Below are 20,100 nucleotides of genomic sequence, written 5' to 3'. Positions count from 1 at the left end.
AGCATCAATTTTAAGTCAGTCATTGAATGCTCCATTGTCATTATTACTACAAGCATTTTCATATGTATCTTATATGCTAACTAATATAGTAAGCAAGAAACCAGGAAAGAAAGAAGGGTATGACTTTAATTCAACCAAGAGATCAGAATTTAAATCATGTAAACCAAGAAAACTAGGTGGCAAATAGAAGGTAGAGAAAGAATTTGAGAAAGAAATGAACTGAAGATGTCTGTGAGAAGTGAAGACTGGAGACACATGTTGCTTATAAACACAAAGAACCTACCTTTGGCTACAGATAAGAAGAGAAAATACAGAACCATAGGAGATCTACTTCTGTTCAGTTAGCTCAGAGAAATTAGGGTAAAGATAAGGAAAACAATAATTAAGAAAATGTCTCCTGTTAGATACAAAGATAAGCAAGTGGATGAGAATCAGCTTGGCTAAATCAGCCAAGTGCAGTGGAGAGAATTGATGCCTATGTAAACATGAAGAATTCTTCACAAATCTATTCATCTAGGAGCATATTCAGTCAAAGAGCTTTTGTTTTGCAGTTTTTGTTTTTGTTTTGTTGTTGTTGTTGTTGTTGTTGTTTTTAGAGATAGGGTCTCACTCTCTTACCGGGGCTGGAGTGCAGTGGCTCAGAAATAACTCACTGTAAACTCCTCATCCCAGGTTCAAGTGAGCCTCCCACCTCAGCCTCTCAAGTAGTTGGGATTACAATTGCATACCGCCATGCCTGGCTAATATTTTTTTTTTTATTTTTTATTGTACAGGCAGGGATCTCACTATGCTTCCTAGGCTTGCCTTGAAGTGTTAGGTTCAAATAATCCTCCCACCTCAGTCAATTCAAAAATTGAATCAATATCATTTAGTAAACAACTGAATGTGTAGCTTGAGAAACTGGAATCACAAGTTTAGAAACTGGGGAAGGAACAGGTTTGTGGAAGTGAAATGAGTTGAAGAAGTTTTATAGTAACAAGATGTTGACAAGAGTTTAGAGGAAAATGTGTGTCTCAGGTATATATCCTTAAAATAAAATACTGCATGTGTGAGTAACATAAGTTTCTCGGTATTTTTGCTATATTGGCCATCTCATATGTCTGTATACCTCTTCAGAAGGAGCTTGTATATGGAACAGCTGCTCACTCCCAAGAGAGTATTTTTATGTCAGTGGAAAGAGCTCATTACGTTAAAAATGAGTAGCTCAGACAGTGTGCTCAGTGCTAGGAATAGAACTAGAAACAAATTGGATATGGTTCCTGCATTCATGAAGCTGAGACTCTTAGAGGGAAACAGACTAAGAGAAATTTCTATCAAGGTACAATCATAATCTATGGTGGGAAGAACTGGAAGGTGAAGCTCTTGAATGGTAAGTGGGATCATGTAACTATTTTGTTCAATTGTGCTCTCTTTACAACATTCCTTGCTATGAATTCCCAATTACATTTTATTTGGGAAAATTAAAATTCAGAAAATGCAAAGTTACAAACAGATAGTCTGTAATTCAATTCTCAGATTTTCCAGATAGAAAAAAATACAAGATCAGAAGCTACTGACATAATCATGAAAAAATTTTAAAAGTTCCCAAAATAAATCCAAATATGCCCTTTCTATTTTATTTCTCTCCAATGGAAATGAAGTGAGTACCTTTCAGTACAAAAGTCTAGTACACAGGAAGAACAGGAGAAATAAAAAAGCCACTTATCCAATTTAGAAAAGCTTGATGGAGCATCAGTGAGAGTAGAAAAAAGAAAAAGACTGACATTTTGGGAGGCCATTTCATTTGAAACCTTTCTTTATTCAATCCACAGTGTCCTAGTCCTGAGAATTTCCAAACCAGTTCAGTCTCATACCAAGTTAATATTCCATACAATATCCTAAAATCAATATTACATAAGTAAATGGAAACTAAGAAAACAAACTTTTTCTCTTAATCCATACATTAATAAAAATAATTATTTATAGAAAGAGGGAGAGACCCAGCGTGAATAAGTAATGGTAAGATAGAACCCTATCATAATGCATTTTGTTACACAGTCTTGACTTAGAAAATATATAAATGTGGCCGGGCGTGGTGGCTTACACCTGTAATCCCAGCACTTTGGGAGGCTGAGGCGGGTGGATCACGAGGTCAAGAGATGAAGAACATCCTAGCCAACATGGTGAAATTCAGTCTCTACTAAAAACACAAAAAATTAGCTGGGGGTGATGGTGCGTGCCTGTTGTCCCAGCTACTCCGGAGGCTGAAGCAGGAGAATTGCTTGAAACTGGAAAATGGAAGTTGCAGTGAGCCAAGATCGGGCCACTGCACTCCAGCCTGGTGATAGTAGGAGACTCGGTCTAAAAAAAAAAAAGAAAATACACAAATATTTCACGTATTCACAAAGAAAATTTAAATTTACAGAAGCAAGATCCTCCCAAAATTGAAAAGAAAAACAACAAATAAATCCAACTTCATATAAGGTAGTGACATATCCACATAGAGGAATAAATTACTTTAGGTGAGTTTACAGTAAATTAGAAGCACAAAGAAATGTAAATATTATTCAGGAGTCTAAGTGTTGGAGTAAAATTAGTATTACTCTTTTAAATTGACTCATTATGTAGAATAATCCAAATGAGTAAATATGCTAATGCTGTTAGGAATAAACATTTTCCATACAAATAAGATCAAGATCAAAGAAATTTACTTTAAATCCCATAATATTCAATTTGATTTTAAAATACTATTATGGACTCATAAGTCTTCTTTACAAAAATTTATATTTGTATATGAAAAAAAGTTCTATAAAATACCCATGTCATGAAAACCATAAAAGAGTAAGGAACTGATGCAGATGAGGTAATAATTCAGAGATGTAACAAAAACACCCATTAAATTCTAGAGTATTTATTTTAAATCAAATATTTGCAAATGCTTAGGCAAGTTTTCTTTAAATTTTAAAGTAAATTGTCAGAAATGACCATTACCAAAAAAGTAGCTACATTTTTCACAAAATGAATCAATAAAATAAGGCTGAAGTTATAAATCAAAAGTATATTTTTAAGTCAAGCTAGACTTCCATAAGCATAAAGCAGTCTGTAATTATCTTAAAGGTCTGTCATTTTTAAATTCGCTAATAAATTTTATTCAATGATGTTTGCAGAGGTGGATGACGTGAGTGAGCAAGAGCGAATTTACATAAAGGAAATAAAAATGGAGTTAAGTATCTAAAATTTGTTTTTAATTTATTTCTAGAGTTTCTGAGTCAGTTTGTTTTTGTTGTTCTTTTCTGAAAGAATACAAGTTAATTTTTCTTTTCCTAGAAATAAGAAAGTCAGTTTTTAAAAAAGATCTACTTATATGATGTCATTTTGATATTATTGTAATACCCTGCACACGGATTTATTTGTTATTGTTTAGAAGAAATCTGAGGTCTACACTGTTAATTTTTTTTTTACTTTAAGATAAAAAATGTAAGATTGCAGGCATAAAATCTAAAGAATTGATGTATTTATTAATGTACTGCTTATGTAACAGTTGAAAAATCTCAGAACTACACAGTAATATTTAAGCTCAACTGGAAGCTTGTGAATATCAGAGTTTCATGCCGATTCAAGGATTCTTGACAGATTTTTATTTATTTTTAATAGAGTAGCAAAAACATTTAACAGAACTCAGGGTGATTTTCAGTATGTCTCTCACACAGTGTTAGTACTTCATGTGAACTGCAGGCATCTGTGAGGCAATCATTTTGCTTTCACTTTTTTCCCATTTCACTTTGTCTAAAATGACTTGACACAATGTAAATTTCCTTTATTTCACTTACAAACATAAAAGAAATGGTCCCTCTTATTTTATGAAACAGTTTCTCCTCTTCCATATATCTTTTCAAACTGACAAAAAGAATGCATATCAGAGTCAGTGTGAATGTCACATTCCTCTAGACTTTTACTCAGGTAAACACATAAATCTGCATATTATAGATACTACAAATCAGTAAAGGTTAATTTTGACATAATGTTTAACATATCATTTGCTAGACATGAAAATCAAAGCAATGATCATTTTGCTTCCAATTATGCTCTCTCTTTCCAGAAATCTCCTATCAAAATTTTTTCAGATTCTGTGATCTGTGTATAATTTTTAAAAGATTTCTATATTGTCTTCCCAATATCATCTTCCAACAATGTAGTATGTTGCAGTAATATCTACTTTTCATTACTTTACAAAAAGTATTTATTAAAGTTAACACTTAAGATATCTAAAAATAAATTATTTTAAAAAGTTTACCCCTTTTTTCAGTACACATTTATTCTTTTGAAGCTTTCATAATGCATAGGGCTATATCTTTAGTCTGTTAAGTCAGTAAGTGTACTTTATTGTTAAAATATTGTAAGCAATTTGTGTTCCTATATTACTGATATTTTTAGTAAATAATCTCTGCTTTTCTTTAAATTAATGTCATTTTGAAAATACTAATTCCATATACTAAATTTCCCCTGAAGTCTGTTCATTTTTTAAATACATATCAATTTTTACATTAAGGTTTTGAGCCCAACATATTTCTGTCTGACATTGTTATATAAAATATTAAGAAAATAATCACAATCCAGGGCTAGGTTTGGTGGCTCATGCCTGGATTCTTAGCACTTTGGGAAGCTGAGGTAGAAGTGTTCCTTGAGCACAGGAGTGCAAGACCAGCCTGGACAATATGGCGACCCTCTGTCTCTATTAAAAAGTCAGAAAATTAGTCGAGTGTGGTGGTGCACACTAGTGGTCCCAGCTACTTAGGAGGGTCTGGCAGGAGGGTCACTTGAGACCAGGAGATCAAGGCTGCAGTGAGCAGAGAAATGCGAATCAAAACCACATTGATATATCATCACACACCAGTTAGAATGGTGATCATTAAAAAAAAAATCAGGGGACAACGGATGCTGGAGAGGATGAGGAGAATGCTTTTACACTGTTGGTGAGAGTGTAAATCAGTTCGACCATTGTGAAAGTATGGCACTTCCTCAAGGATCTAGAATCAGAAACACCATTTGACCCAGTAATCCATTACTGAGTATATACCCAAAGAATTATAAATCTTTCTATTAAAAAGATAAATGCACATGTATGTTTATAGCAGCACTGTTCACAATAGCAAAGACTTGGAAACAACCCAAATGCCCATCAGTAATAGACTGGATAAAGAAAACATGGCACAAGTACATCATGGAATACTATGCAGCCATAAAGAAGGATGATTTTATGTCCTCTGCAGGGACATGGATGAAACTGGAAACCATCATTCTCAGCAAACTGACACAAGAACCAAAAAACCAAACACCACATATTCTCATTCATATGTAGGTGTTGAACAACGAGAACACACCAACACAGGGAGGAGAACATCATATACCAGGGCCTGTTAGGGGGAGGGGGCCTCAGGGGAGGAATAGCAGAGGGTGGGGGAATGGGGAGGGATAACATTAGGAGAAATACCTAATGTAGGTGATGGGGAAATGGATGCAGCAAACCACCATGACATATATATATATCTATGTAATAATCCTGCACAATAGGTACATGTACCCCATAACTTAAAATATAGGAAATAAAAATTATCTTTGAGAATGTGGCTGGAAAATTTCTGTATGTCTTTAAGTACTGATCATTAGAAAAATATTAAAATATTAATACCATTTAAAGAAATGTAGAATATATATAATACTTTTATAACTTTTTAATAGTGTTATAAATATTTTTGTGAATTCTATTTCTCCTCTGAGAAAGAGTAAACATGTCTAATTCATGTCTTCAGATACCATAGCACTCATGACAAGTACTAAATGTACACTTGCCAAACAATGATATAATTAATTTGGTATTGCTTGTTTCTCTTGCAGGGTAAGTTAAAAGAAAAGAAGGAAGGAAGGATAGAAGAAAGGTAGGAAAGAAAGACACTTCTTTCACATGTCTTGAAACTTTCTTTTTTGGAAATTTAATTGTTTCTGACTGGGAAAACAAAATAAAATTTAAAAAAACCAGAAACATACCACTCCTCAATAAACTGCTCTCCATTCTAGCTCCAGTTCGGACTGGAGACAGGCATCAGCCCTGAACTGCCAAAGTTTAAGACTTGCAGAGGCTAACATGATTGTAAGAATCATCACTTCACCAGGCCTAAAGTAGAAGAAGCAGACTCTGGAATCGAAGGGGAAGATAAGAGGTACAGGCACTTCTTCCGTCACTTCCCTCTATATTTATTCCATCCATGTTTTAAGCGATATATTTTAAATTTCGCTGGATCATCGACTTGTGGAAGTACAGTTAAAGATTGAGAAAAATAATGTTCTTTAACAGAGCTCTAGATCAGTTGTTTTCAACCTTGGTTTCACATTGTAACCCCCTGGGGAATGTTAAGGAAATACCATACCCCAATCCCCTTACACAGAAAATCTGATAAAATTAGTCTGGTAAGGGACACCACTATTCACACATGTAGTCTTTTTGATAATTACTGTCTAACTTAGGAGCTATCTGGTACAGCTGCAAAAATATGACAAAATAATCAGGACAATTTGAAAGAACCATATCTGAAACACATTACTTTTGTTGTTGCCTTACTTAATATTGTATGTATGGGCATATTTCAACTATTTTTTAATGACCCATTACAATGGGTCCCAATTCCAAAAAAAAAAAAAAACATTTTGGAATTATCTACATGATCTTGAATGCTTCAGATCTGAACAGAAATAACTACTGAATTATTCCAAGCAAAATGTGAGTGTCTAAGAGATGCTATGTGTGTTTACACAAGTCCTGTCTTGTATGCATGTTTTATCAAATGAGAATCTATTTTCACTTCATTTATCAAAAAGAACCTAATATATTCTTCCTCATCATTATATTATGGTTAAAAGCAGAATATGAAACATTAGAAAATAGAGCTTGTGGTGTCAGGAGGCAGAGTAAGTTGATGGAATAGAAGGTTCCACTAATCATTTCCCCAACAATAACACCAATTTAACGACAATCTACACAGAAGGAAAAAAAAAAAAAGAAAAACTTCACAAAAGACAGAAACAGGTGAGCTCTCATAAAACCTGGTGGTAATCTAGTATAGCTGAAAGACACACTGAAGAAATGGAAAAACCAGTGTTGAATCACAAATGCCATCCCCCAGCAGTGTCAACATGGTGCAGAGTATGTTCCTGAACACTGGGGAAGCAAGAACGCGATTGTGAGGCATGAACCCAGTGCTGTCCTGTTAGGGCAGAAAGGAAAACTAGAGAAAACTCAGCTGACAGCTACCCACAGAGGATACATTAAAGCCAGCTCTAGCCAGAGAGGAATCGCCAACCCCAGGGGTCCAAACTTGAGTTCCTGCAAACTTCAAAACCAAGGGCTGGAGTGCTCTGGGTCTCTAAGTAAACCTGAAAGAAAGTCTAGGTCATTAGTACTGCAACTCTTAAGCAAGTCTTCATGCTGAACTAGATCCAGAGAGAGTGTACTGGTGAACCAGGTGACCTACTGAGATACCAACGGGGGTGGCTAAATGAGTGCTGGCATCAACTATCCCCTAACCCCAGGCTGCAGAGCACATAGCTTAATAGCCTGCCCACTTGACAAGAGGAGAGAAAATAGTGGGGAAAACTTTGTCTTGCATTTTGGATATCAGCTCAGCACCAGCAGGCTAGGGAACTAGTCAGAGTCATGAGGTGCCCATTACAGGCCTTAGATCCCAAGCAACATTTCTAGACATACCCTGCACCAGGAAGAAAGTGGTTGCCTTGAAAGGAAGGGCCAGTTCCTGGAAACATTTATTGTCTGCTAACTGAAGAGCCCTCATGCACTACATAACAAAAACCTTGATACTCAGGTTACTACATAAAGGGTCTCAGATGAGCCTCCAAGAGTTGCAGGCTTCAGGCACTAGCACAGCCATAGGGACATAGAGCGCCAACTCTGCACTTGGGATCCCTGTTTCGAGGATGGGACTGTTAGTATCTCTGGACCTGCTCTGGACCAAAGGGGACACCACTGTCCTAAAGGGTTAATCTTAGGCCAGGAAGAATTCACTACAAGCTTACTTAAGAGCCCTAGGCCTTAAAGGAACATTGGTGGTAGTCCAGCAGTACTCCCAGTGACATATGGTGGTGGTGGCTACAGTGAGAGGCTCCTCTTCCTTTGAAATGGGGAGGGAAGAGTGGGAATGCCATGTGGTTTGAGTGCAAACTCAGCTGCACTCAAACTTACTATTGTTTAAGCTGTGCTTAAACAATATGCTCCTGAATTACCAGTGGGTCAATGAAGAAATTAAGAAGGAAATTAAAAACAGTTTTTGAAACAAATGATAGCTTTGTTAGATTGTTGATTCGAAGGTTTTTTTCTTTTTTGATGTAAGCACTTAAAACTGTAAACCTCCCTTTTAATACTGCTTTCACTATATCCCATAGTTCTTGGTATGTTGTGTTTTCATTATCATTAGGTTCTTTTTGATAAATGGAATCTGAAGTAAAAATAGATTCTCATTTGATAAAACATGCATACAAGACAGGACTTGTATAAACACACATAGCATCTCTTAGACACTCACATTTTCCTTGTAATAATTCAGTAGTTATTTCTGTGCAGATTTGAAGCATTCAAATTGGTGTCATTGTTGGGGGAATGATTAGTGGAACCTTCTATTCCATCAACTTGATCTGCCTCCTGACACCACAAGCCCTATTTTCTAATGTTTTATATTCTGCTTTTAACCATAATATAATGATGAAGAAGAATATATTAGGTGGTCACAGGGTTGTGGAGAAAAAGGAACCCATAGACACTATTGGTAGGAGTATAAATCAGTTCAACCACTGTGGAAGATAGTATGGTGTTTTCTTAAAAATCTAAAAACGGATATGCCATTTTACCCAGAAATCCCATTACTGAGTATATACCCAAAGGAATATAAATCATTCTTTCATAAAGACACATGCATGCATATATTACTTGCAGCACTATTCACATTAGCAAAGACATAGAATCAACCTAAATGTTCTTTAATGGTAGACTGGATGAAGAATATGTGATTTATATACACCATGGAACACTATGTAGCCATAAAAAAAGGAAGAGATTATGTCCTTTGTAGTAACATGGATAGAGCTAGAGGCCATTATTTTTAGCAAACTAACACGGGAACAGAAAACCAAACACCATATGTTCTCACTTTTAAGTTAAAGCTAAATGATGAGGACATATGGACACATACATAGAGGAGAAGACACATACTGGGGCCTACTGGAGGGTGGAAGGTGGGAGGAGGGAGAGAATCTGCAAAAATAACTGGATATCATGTCTAATACCTTGGTGTATTAAAAGGGAAGTTTATAGCTATAAATGCCGACATCAAAAAGGAAGAAAATCTTTAAATAAACAACCCAACAAATCTTCTCAAGGAATTATAAAAGCAAGAGCAAACCAAATCCAAAATTAGTGGAAGGAAATAAATAATAAACATCAGAGCAGAACTAAATAAAATTGAAATGAACAAATACAAAAAAAAATCCGTGAAGTAATAACTTAATTTTTGAAAAGAAAAAAATTGAAAATCTTCAGCCAGACTAAGAAAAAGAGAGAAATTCCAAACCAATAAAATCAGAAGTGAAAAAGAAGATATTACCAATGATGTTCTTTACATAAATTGAAAAAAAACTATTCTAAAATTTATATGAAACCATCAAAGACCCAGAATAGCCAAAACTAATCTAAGAAAAAAGAACAAAATTGGAGAAATCACATTACCTGATTTAAAAATGTGCTACAGAGCTATAGTAACCAAGATAGCATGGTACTCTCATAAAAAACAGGCACATATAGCAGGGGAACAGAATAAAATATCCAGAAAGAAACCCACACACCTACAGTGAGCTAATTTTCAACAAAGCTACCAAGAACATGCACTGGGAAAAAATACAGTCTTTTCAATAAATGGTGCTGGGAAAACTGGATATCTATATGCAGAAGAATAAAACTACACTCCATCTCTCACCATATACAAAAATCCAGTAAAAATGGATTAAAAACTAAGACCACAAATAATGAAACTACTACAAGAAAACATTGGAGAAAATCTTCATACAATTGGTCATGGCAAAAATTCCTTTAGCAATATCACACAAGCACATAGAACCAAAGGAAAATAGACAAACAGAATTATATTAAGTTAAAAAGCTTCTGAACAGCAAAGAAAACCATCAACTAACTGAAAAGACAACCAACAGAATGTGAAAAAATATTTGCAATCTACCCATCTGACAAGGGATTAACATCCAGCATATATGAACTCAAATAACTCTATAGAAAAAAAACTAATAATTCAATCAAAAATGGGCAAAAGGCAATAGGCATTTATCAGAAGAAGACATGCAAATAGGCTTATGCATATGTGCTCAACATAATTGATCTTCAGAGAAATGCAACTCAAAATTACAATAAAATATCATCTCACCCCAATTAAAATGGCTTGTATTCAAAAGCAGGCAATATCCAATTCTGGTGAGGATGTGGAGAAAAGGGAACCCTCATACACTCTTGTTGGGAGTGTAAATTAGTATAAGCCCTATGGAAAACAGTTTGGAGTTTCTTTAGAAAACTAAAAATTGACCTACCATATGATCCAGCAACTCCACTGCTGAGTTTATATCCAAATGAATAAAAATCAGTATATTAAGGAGGTAACTGTAGTCCCATGTCTACTGGAGCACTGTGCACAACAACTAAGATTCTGAAGCAACCTAAGCATCCATCAACAGATGAATGGGTAAAGAAAATGTACTACATGTACACAATAGCATATTATCCTGCTGTAAAGAGAATGAAATCCTATCATTTGCAGCAACGTAGATGAAACTGGATATGATTATGTTAAGTGAATCATGACAGGTACCAAAAGACAAACATCACATATTCTCATTATTTGTGGAATCTACAAACAAAAAGAATTGAACTCCTGGATTTAGAGGATAGAAAGATGGTTATCAGAGGCTGGGAAGGGTAGTTAAGGGCTGAAGGGAAGGGGAGGATAGCTAATGGGTGCAAAAATGGATGAATAAGATCTAATATTTGATAGCATGACAGGGTGACTATAATCAACAATAAATGAATTATACATATTAAAATAACTAAAAATGTGTAATTGGATTGTTTGTAACATAAAAGATAAATGTTTAAAGCATTGGATGTCCCATTCTCCATGATATGATTATATACATTGCAGACTTGTATCAAAATATCTCATGAACCCCATAAAAATATTCACCTACTATACAATGTACCCACAAAATATAAGAAAAAAAAGTTTTAAAGAAAATACATTATCCTGTGGTCAACAAAAGAACATTAAAAAACATCTAGAAAATACACAGAAATAGCCCTTTTCTCTCATCTTTTCTAATAAATGTTTTAAGAAAAGTGCATACACTTACACAGATTGTCTTTCATACTTCTACTCCTATTTTTAATGTAAGATCTGTTGTTAACTGAAGATTTTCCAACCATGGGAGTTTTCAGGATTGTGTGTTGCATAATTGCAGAGTGGCTATTGTAATACATACAAAAGAAAATTCATACTTTTTCTTAGTCACATTTGACTGTGTTTCCAAACTTGAATTCATTATCAGCAATGAGTGTTAAATCTAATACTGAATCTATTATTTTTTAAATAGCATCTTATCAAATATATTATAATCTGATATTATTCCATGTGCCATCCCCTTAAGAATTGTTTTCTTGTTTTAATTTAATTAATTTATATAAATAAATATATATATATATTTGCACTTTAGGTTCTGGGGTACATGGTACATGTGCAGAACATGCAGGACTGTTGCGTAGGTTCAAACATAGCAATGTGATTTGCTGTCTCCATAACCCTGTGACCTATATCTGGCATTTCTCCCCGTGTTATTCCTCCCTAACCTCCGTACCTGCCACTGGCCCTCCTCTATTCCCCCACAACAGACCGCAGTCTGTGATGCTCCTCGCCCTGTGTCCACATGTTCTCATTGTTCTACACCCTCCTATGAGTGAGAATATGCAGTGTTTGATTTTCTGTTCTTGTGTCAGTTTCCTGAGAATGATGGTTTCCAGATTCATCCATGTCCTTACAAAGGACACAAACTCATCATTTTTTATGGCTGCATGGTATTCCATGGTGTATATGTGCCACATTTTTCTTGTCCAGTCTATTTTCAATAGGCATTTGGGTTGGTTCCAGGTCTTTGCTATTGTAAACAGTGCCACAATGAACACACATGTACATGTCTTTATACTAGAACGATTAATAATCCTTTGTATATATACCCATTAATGGGATTGCTGGGTCAAATGGAATTTATATTTCTAGGTCCTTGAGGAATCACCACACTGTCTTCCACAATGTTTGAACTAATTTACATTCCACCAACAGTATGAAAGTGTTCCTATTTCTTCACATCCTCCTCAGCATCTGTTGCCTCCAGATATTTTAATGATTGCCATTCTAACTGGCATGAGATGGTATCTCAATTTGGTTTTGATTTGCATTTCTCTAATGACCAGTGATGATGAACATTTTTTCATATGTTTGTTGGCCTCATATTGTCTTGTTTTGAAAAGTGTCTGTTCATGGTCTTTGCCCACTTTTGGATGGGTTTGTTTTTTTCTTCTAAATCTGTTTTAGTTCTTTGTAGATTCGGGAAATTAGCCCTTTGTCACATGGATACATTGCAAAATTTTTTTCCCATTCTGTTCGTTGCCAGTTCACTCTAATGATTGTTTATCTTGCTGCACAGAAGCTCTCGAGTTTAATTAGATCCCATTTGTCTATTTTGACTTTTGTTGCCAGTGCTTTTGATGTTTTAGTCATGAAGTCCTTGCCTATGCCTACATCCTAAATGGTTTTGTCTAGATTTTCTTCTAGGTTTTTTATGATGTTAGGTTTTATGTTAAAGTCTTTAATCCATCTGGAGTTAATTTTAGTGTAAGGTGTCAGAAAGGGGTCCAGTTTCTGCTTTCTGCTCATGACTAAACAGTTTTCCCCATTGCTTGTTTCTGTCAGGTTTGTCAAAGATCAGATGGTTGTAGATGTGTGGTGTTGCCTCCAAGGTCTCTGTTCTGTTCCATTTGTCTGTCAATTATATACTACTGAATATATTCTCATATATTGCTCAGATATTTCTGAGATACATTTCTCATATATTTCTCAAATATCTCAATGTTTACTGAATATTTGTCTTTACTGGTAAAACAAATTATCAAAAAGTTGCAACAAAACGTTACATATGGAAGAATTTATCACAATATTCTAATAAAATAAAATAGCTCAAATTTGCCTTCTAAATGCACTGAGTTTCTCTATTAAGCCAATTAAGCAATCAGTCAGCTAATCAATAAATGTATGTTTATTCTGTACCTGACTAGATTTGGGACCAGAAAAGCTAACAAACTAACAGTATATTCAAGATGAAAGTGAAGTAGTGAAATTTCCACACACCTTGCAAACTGTTAAACTTAAGGACTAATTAATCAAACATTTTAAATTGTTAAGTAAACTCAGACTCTAATTTCTATTACTAAAAATAAAGTTAATAAATCTCATTTTTCTCCACAGCTTACCATGTGGCGACATTTGTTTATGACTGCAAATTTGTCTGATTTTGTGTGTGTATATATATATATATTCTGTCATTTCTCTATATGAATCAAATATTAATCTCATTTATCTATATGAATATCTATATGTATTCCCCTTTAAATCATATAGAGAAATGAGAGAATAAATTATATAAATGCAGACAATTCAAAACCAGTTTTAGACTGAAGATTTTCCAAAAGAGATTTTTTTATCTTATTGTGGTTTATACTGTGTAAGCCACCTGTAATAAACTTTTAAGATATTGAAACACACACAAATAACACAGTGTATTTTTTTGTATGTATTAGGTAACTCAGAAAGAGATTCCCATAATGTTCTTAGTACTACTGAGATCAGTATTGTAAATTTTTCCTTACCTCTCAAAATGGAAATAGGAAGCCTAAATTCAGAACGAAATGAATTTTTATATTTAGAAATCAGTCTTTAGTAAATACATTTTAGCTACAGACAAAAGAAAGATGCGTAAGTGAAGAACAGCTTTTCCATTGAGTTTGTTCTCCTTTGATTCAAGGTGATGTGGTTGAGAGCTGACTTCAGACTAGAATGATGATCTAATCTATCATTCATACCAGGAGAATTTGAGGAAAAAGAAGAACTATTAATCATTATGCTAGGACAATACAGAAAAACAAGAACTCTACTATGCATATCAGGACATGTGGTCACCCTTATCATAAACACACCAGAAGTTTAAATCCTAACTTTATCACTTTATTAGTTGTAACAATTTGTAGAAATTGTTCAACACACTAGCAACTCAGTTTTGTTTTTCATAAAGAATGAATAGTAAAGTCTAAATTTAAACCACAAAATACATGCAAGGGATATGTCTCTTATTAAGCATTCAAAAATTGGTAGCTGTCCTAGAATATTTTTCTTTTCCAGGGTGGGAAAGCATTTTTTATCTAAATTTAGTTAGGCATCAGTTACTTCAATTTTTCCATGCCAAAGTGTTCTCTATTTGTGCATTCCAGAGTATCTTCACATTATACAAATATTTATGTCTTTCTTGAATGTTATCATTGTCAGAGAAGAACATGCTCATTAGCTCCAAGGGAAGGATGAGAGATATGAGGAAAAGAACTATCTCAGGCAAGCTAAGTGAAAATTAGCCAAATTTTTAAGCTAAGTGTCAGAGGATTTTTTCCATAAAGGGAAAGACAGTAAATATTTTTAGCTCTGGGACCACACAACCTATTATCTTTGCATTTAGTGGCATTATACCTATTATAATTAGATTGAAATTTATGCTATGCAAGAACTATAAAATTAGGCAGCATTCTGAAATTTTTTACCTATCATCTGGAAATTAAAAACAAAACCATAACTGATTGGCAAATTTACAATGATCAATCATACAAAAACTATATATAAAACATGTATATTTGGGTTTGCATCCATGTGTGGTATCTAAGAATCACAATTAATGAGGTCTTATGTGTATATAGTAACCATTAATCTATTAAGCAAATATATTTGAATAACAATTTTTGTTCATTTCTCAGTAGGATTGTATAGAGTCATATGACTAGTATGAAAGGAAATAAATCTCAGGACACCAAACTCACTAAGTCGACGGGAAAACTCAAGCTGGGAATTGAGTCATGGAAACTTTGCCCTGGAAACAAAGCCCCTAGCCAGCCAGAGGCAGGAGAATCCTACTGGGAACAAAGCTCCTAGCCAACCAGAGGTGAGAGAATCCCAGCACTGGGAACAAAGCTGCTAGCGAACCCTGGGTCCACTAACACAGTCCCTCAGTCCATTCTCTGAAAGGAAAGTCCAATGGCTGTTGGGAAATGAGCAATGACCACTCTAAGCACTTCCTGCCGAACTGGGGTGTAGAAGGGGTCCTGCAGTTGAGGTTTTCTCCAGATGGGAGTCCTCTGGGAGTTATAGGTCAATCCAGTGGTCTGTGATAGAAATGAGCCAAGGACATTTGGGGTTCCATTTGCTGGATCACTTGTAGCTTCATGATCTCAATTCTGGAAGGAAAGAATTTGGCAAGAAAGTTAAAGATGCAAGGCTCAAAGGCAAGCGATAGTAGTATGGTTATTAAGGGGCCTAGAAGAGGGGAGAGTCAGGGTAGCCAGTTGTTAAGCAAGCTCCGGGGTCTTATTTCTTGGAGGTCCTTAGCCCTGCATTCTATTCGGTCCTAGTTCTTAACTTTATTTAGGATGATACCTGATTGGTTTACAAAGTAACAACATTCTTCTCCTTAAAATATACAAATTCCTCCTCTCTCTGGCATTAACAGATCCAGGGTCCTTTGGTTTTGTAGAGCCACAGCAGCTAAAGAGTTAAACTGCTTTTGTAGAGTTACGAGAGAATCAGTAACCTTTTCCATGTCATTATTTAATTCCTGGGATAGTTTATAGTAAAAGTGAGTGGACATAGTAATTCCTCCAATACTGTTACTAAATCTGCCTATTATTCCAGCCCCCACTGTCAATGGAAAAATTGGGGCGTGAGTATGGCATTGCCTGGGCAAGAGCAGACTCTGTGACTGAGAATCAGTGTAATTGGTCATGGAGGGTACTAGGAAGGAGAGGAGGCAATTTCTTCCAGTGGTAGGCTGAGGAGCCAAAAACAAAGAATAAGTCTGGCACTAGGCAGTTGAGGCCTGGGGTAAGGTAACTTCAGTGTTGGCATAGAGAAGCATTGGAGTTGTTAGGCAGATGAAATTTGTAGATTGGTGACCAAGGGACCTATAAGCCCCGTATGATTTAGGAATCGGTTAGTTGTCTTCCATAAGTATGGAACTGAAACCGGGATTTATGGTTTGAAGCATAGTGGGAGGCACATCCAACAGTCAGTTGGGTTGCTGAAGGAGGCCTCATGCATTCCTATGAGGGTGGTGTTAAACAAGTTGAGCAGACAGGAGTGTGTGCGAAGGCTCTCATGTAGCTTCAAAAGGTCCAGGCCTCTGTAGGAGCTGGGGGTACTTCATGGGTTGCCTAGGTTAGAGATGACTTCTTTGAGGCACCATTCCTGTTCTTGGTGTTGGACCCTACCTCCATCTGAAATCCCAACGTGGGTAAAATATGTCCAGCAGACACTGGTTCCTATAGCAGTTGGACAGTTAGGCCCGGTTATTGTTCCCGTCCAATATGTGTGTGAGTTGTATGTGCACAGAGAAGCAGATTTATAGCAATGTTTGTGAATACACGTGTAATATGAAAGAAGGGGGTGGTTCATGGTACTTCCAGAACCACTCTTGTAGTGGGAGAAGTGGGCGCTTTTCCCAGGAAGATTATAGCTAATTATGCAAGCTACATGTAGGATGTGCACGAGCTGACAGGAGGAGTGGGGCTGAAAAGAGAATACAGAATGATTAAGAGAAAGTGAGCAGAGAGGGGGCCATAAGTTTATCAGCAAAAAATAGTCTGGAGGATAACAGTGAACCGACAAGGCAAGAGGGCATCAGGCACCTAAATGCAGATAAGGGCAATTAAAAGTATGATTAGACAGAAAGCGAGAGCCTTTGAGATGTGGGCCAAACCTTAGGGGTAACCACATGGAGTCTGGCTGCAAATAGTGAAGTTAAGACAGACATTCCTGCTAATGCTGGAATGTAAATTAAACTCCTGTGTGGTTTGTGAATCATGGGTTAGTGACTTTCCTGGGATCTCATTGGAAGAGCAAATGTAGATCCTCTAATGCCTTGCAGGTGTATGAAGGGCAGCTTCCTGGAAACTCAGTGGAGAAGAGGCCCCTGGTCTTCTTGAAGAGGAGTCCAAGGTTTCAGCCAAGTGTGATGGATCCATAAATCAATTCCCACCATGTTAACTGTCGTTGGGGCGGACAGAATGACTGAAAGTGGTCCTTCCCAAGATGGACCTAGAGAGGAAGAGTTGGAGGGGAGAGACTTGACAAGTACTAAATCTCCAGGGAAGAATAACTATTTCGCCTTTTCCCTAGTGTGTCCTTCAGGTAAGGTCCTAAGTGCCTGTTGGTACTTAGCCAAGGAGGCTCTATCTTTTATTAGATCTATAGTTTCTTTGTCTAATACAATATCATTGGTAAGGAACGGTTGTCCATAAAGCATCTTATAAGGACTGAGTCCTATTTTCTGAGGAGAGTTTTAAGTCCTTAAGAGTGCTATTGATAACAGAGTGGGCCATGGGAGGTGGGTTTCCAGTGCCAGTTTTTTTATTTTAAGTGTCTCTTAAGAATTTCATTCATCTTTTCCACTTTCCCTGAGGACCAAGGCCTCCAAGCACAGTGGAGATAATATTGTATTCCTAATGCTTTGGAAATTCCTCGGGTCACTGCAGCTCTTAAGGCAAGGCTATTATCTCTTCAATGACAGTGAGGAAGTCCAAATCTAGGAATTATTTTATTAATCAGGACTCTTACTACCTCTTGGGTTTTGTCTGGCCTATAGGGGAAAGCCTTAACCCAATTTGTGTAGGTATCTACACATACTAACAGATATTGATTTCCCTGAGACTTAGGCATATGGATAACGTCCATTTGCCCACCTGGGTGATGCCCTGTTCACTGTTCCCCAGGAGAGACTTTGCAATGTGCCAGAGGATTGTTCTTCTGGCATATTTTACATCCTTTGACTATTTGTTGGATAGTTTTAAAGAGAACCATTTTTTTGTAAATATAGATTTGGCCATTTGATGCGTATTTTCTAAACCCATATGGAATGTTTGATGTACTGTTTTAAGTATTTTCCACTAGCTGGCAGCAGGGAGGAGTACTTTTCCTTCCTCCGTAGCTAGCCATCCTGAAAGAAGAAGATTATGTCCTGGGAGATTGCCCATTCTACCTCTTCTCATGAGTATTGAGGTCTAGTCCCCTGGAGAGCGTTTGTCTTTGGGAACAAATTTAGCTAGATTGAGGGCTGCACATATGCACAGTTGAACTATGGGGCCTTCAAGCATCAAGTTCTGATATTTGAGTAAGCGGGTGTCAGACAGCCATAAGCCTCTTTTAAAGGCCAGAATTTCAGCTACATTATGTAAAGACCATATGGTTAGATCTTTTCCCTGCACTATTTTAAGGGCTTCTGGGACCAATATAGCCACTGCAGCTACTACCCACAAGCAGTGTGGCTGGCCTTTTGCTACTACATCAATTTCCTTAGGTATGCCACTGACTGTGACATGGTCTTCTGAGTCTGGGTGAGAAACCCCAATGCCACTCCTGACTTTTCCATAATATATAAGGAAAACCCGGTTCTAGGAAGGCTTAGAACTGGAGCCTGCAGTAACACCTGCTTCAGGGTCTGAAAGGCTGCCTCAGCCATAGAGTACCATTGTATCAGATGGGTGTTAGCTTTTTAGGTTTCCTTAATTAGAGTGTATAGGGATTTGGCTATCTCATCATATCTGGGAATCCACAATCAACAGAAACTGGTTATTCCTAAAAATTCTCGCAGCTATTTTAAGGGTTTTGGATGAGAGAAGGCTAGTAAGGGTTGGAGACATTCTTCATCAAGGGATGGAGTGCCTTTTGACAAGACAAGTCCTAGATATTTTACCTGTTGTCTACAAAGTTCGACTTGTGAATTGGAAACCTTAAATCCACAGGTGTCCAGAAACTTTAGAAGGTTCTGGGTTGCCTGCTGATACTGGGTTCCTAAGTTAGTTAAAAGTAAGTCATCCACGTTTTGGAGGACCAGGGTACCTGCATATAAAAAATGACTAGGTCCTGAGCTAAAGCCTGGCCAAACAGGTGAGAATTATCTCAAAAACTCGCGAAAAACCTGCCCAGATGAGCTAAGAAGTGTGTCTTGAGGGGTCTTCAAAAGCAAACAGAAACTGGGAGTCAGGATGTAACAGAACACAGAAAAAAAGCAATCTTAAGTTCCAGCATTGCAAACCATTGTGCCTCTCCTGGTACTTGAGAAGGCAAGGTGCATGGGTTGGGTACAGCTGGGTACAAAGGGATCACAGCTTAATTAATAAGCCTGAGATTGTGCACCAGTCTCTACTGTCTATCTGGTTCTTATAGTTTTAAAAGTGGAGTATTATGAGGGCTATTACAGGACCTCACAAGACCCTGAGCTTTTAAATTGTTTATAGTATCCTGCAGCCCCTTTTTGGCCTTCAGTCTGAGTAGGTACTGTCTTTGGCAAGGAAAGAAGGTGGAATCCTTAGCTTTATTAGAATTGGGCAGGCATTCTTTGCCTGTCCAAATTGTGCCTCCATTGCCCAAACCTCTAATAATGGGCAGAAGACAGGGATCTTTTCCATGACATTCAACTAATTCTTGCTCTGGCTAACAGGTCCCACCCTAGTAAGGGAATGGGACTTTCTGGCATGATGTGAAAGGCATGGGAGAAGAGCATATCCCCCCAGTTACAGCTTAGGGGCTGGAAAAATATCAGGAGATGGCTTGTTCTAGGACTCGTTGGATAGTTACAGACTTGGAGGACAACCATCCAGGACAGGAGAGCAAAACTGAGAAGGCCATGCCAGTGTCCAGGAGA

The 20,100-nt window shown here is 36.7% G+C and overlaps 1 long non-coding RNA gene across 5 annotated transcripts in view; it reads right to left on the bottom strand.

Annotated features, from left to right (window-relative positions):
- Positions 1 to 744: 744 nt before the first annotated feature.
- Positions 745 to 20,100, bottom strand: part of LOC128931612 (uncharacterized) — a 522,921-nt gene continuing 503,565 nt past the window's right edge. For 4 of the 5 annotated variants that reach the window (XR_013533457.1, XR_013533463.1, XR_013533456.1 and 1 more), the window contains one exon: positions 745 to 2,340. This is a non-coding gene — a long non-coding RNA (uncharacterized LOC128931612). The remainder of the gene's footprint in view (positions 2,341 to 20,100) is intronic. The other variant, XR_013533465.1, reaches the window with a different exon arrangement.

Source organism: Callithrix jacchus, chromosome 3 (genome assembly GCF_049354715.1).
Source record: "Callithrix jacchus isolate 240 chromosome 3, calJac240_pri, whole genome shotgun sequence".
Lineage (NCBI taxonomy): Eukaryota > Metazoa > Chordata > Mammalia > Primates > Cebidae > Callithrix > Callithrix jacchus.
Note: the sequence above shows the minus strand (reverse complement) of the source record. Positions and strands in the feature narration are given on the sequence as shown.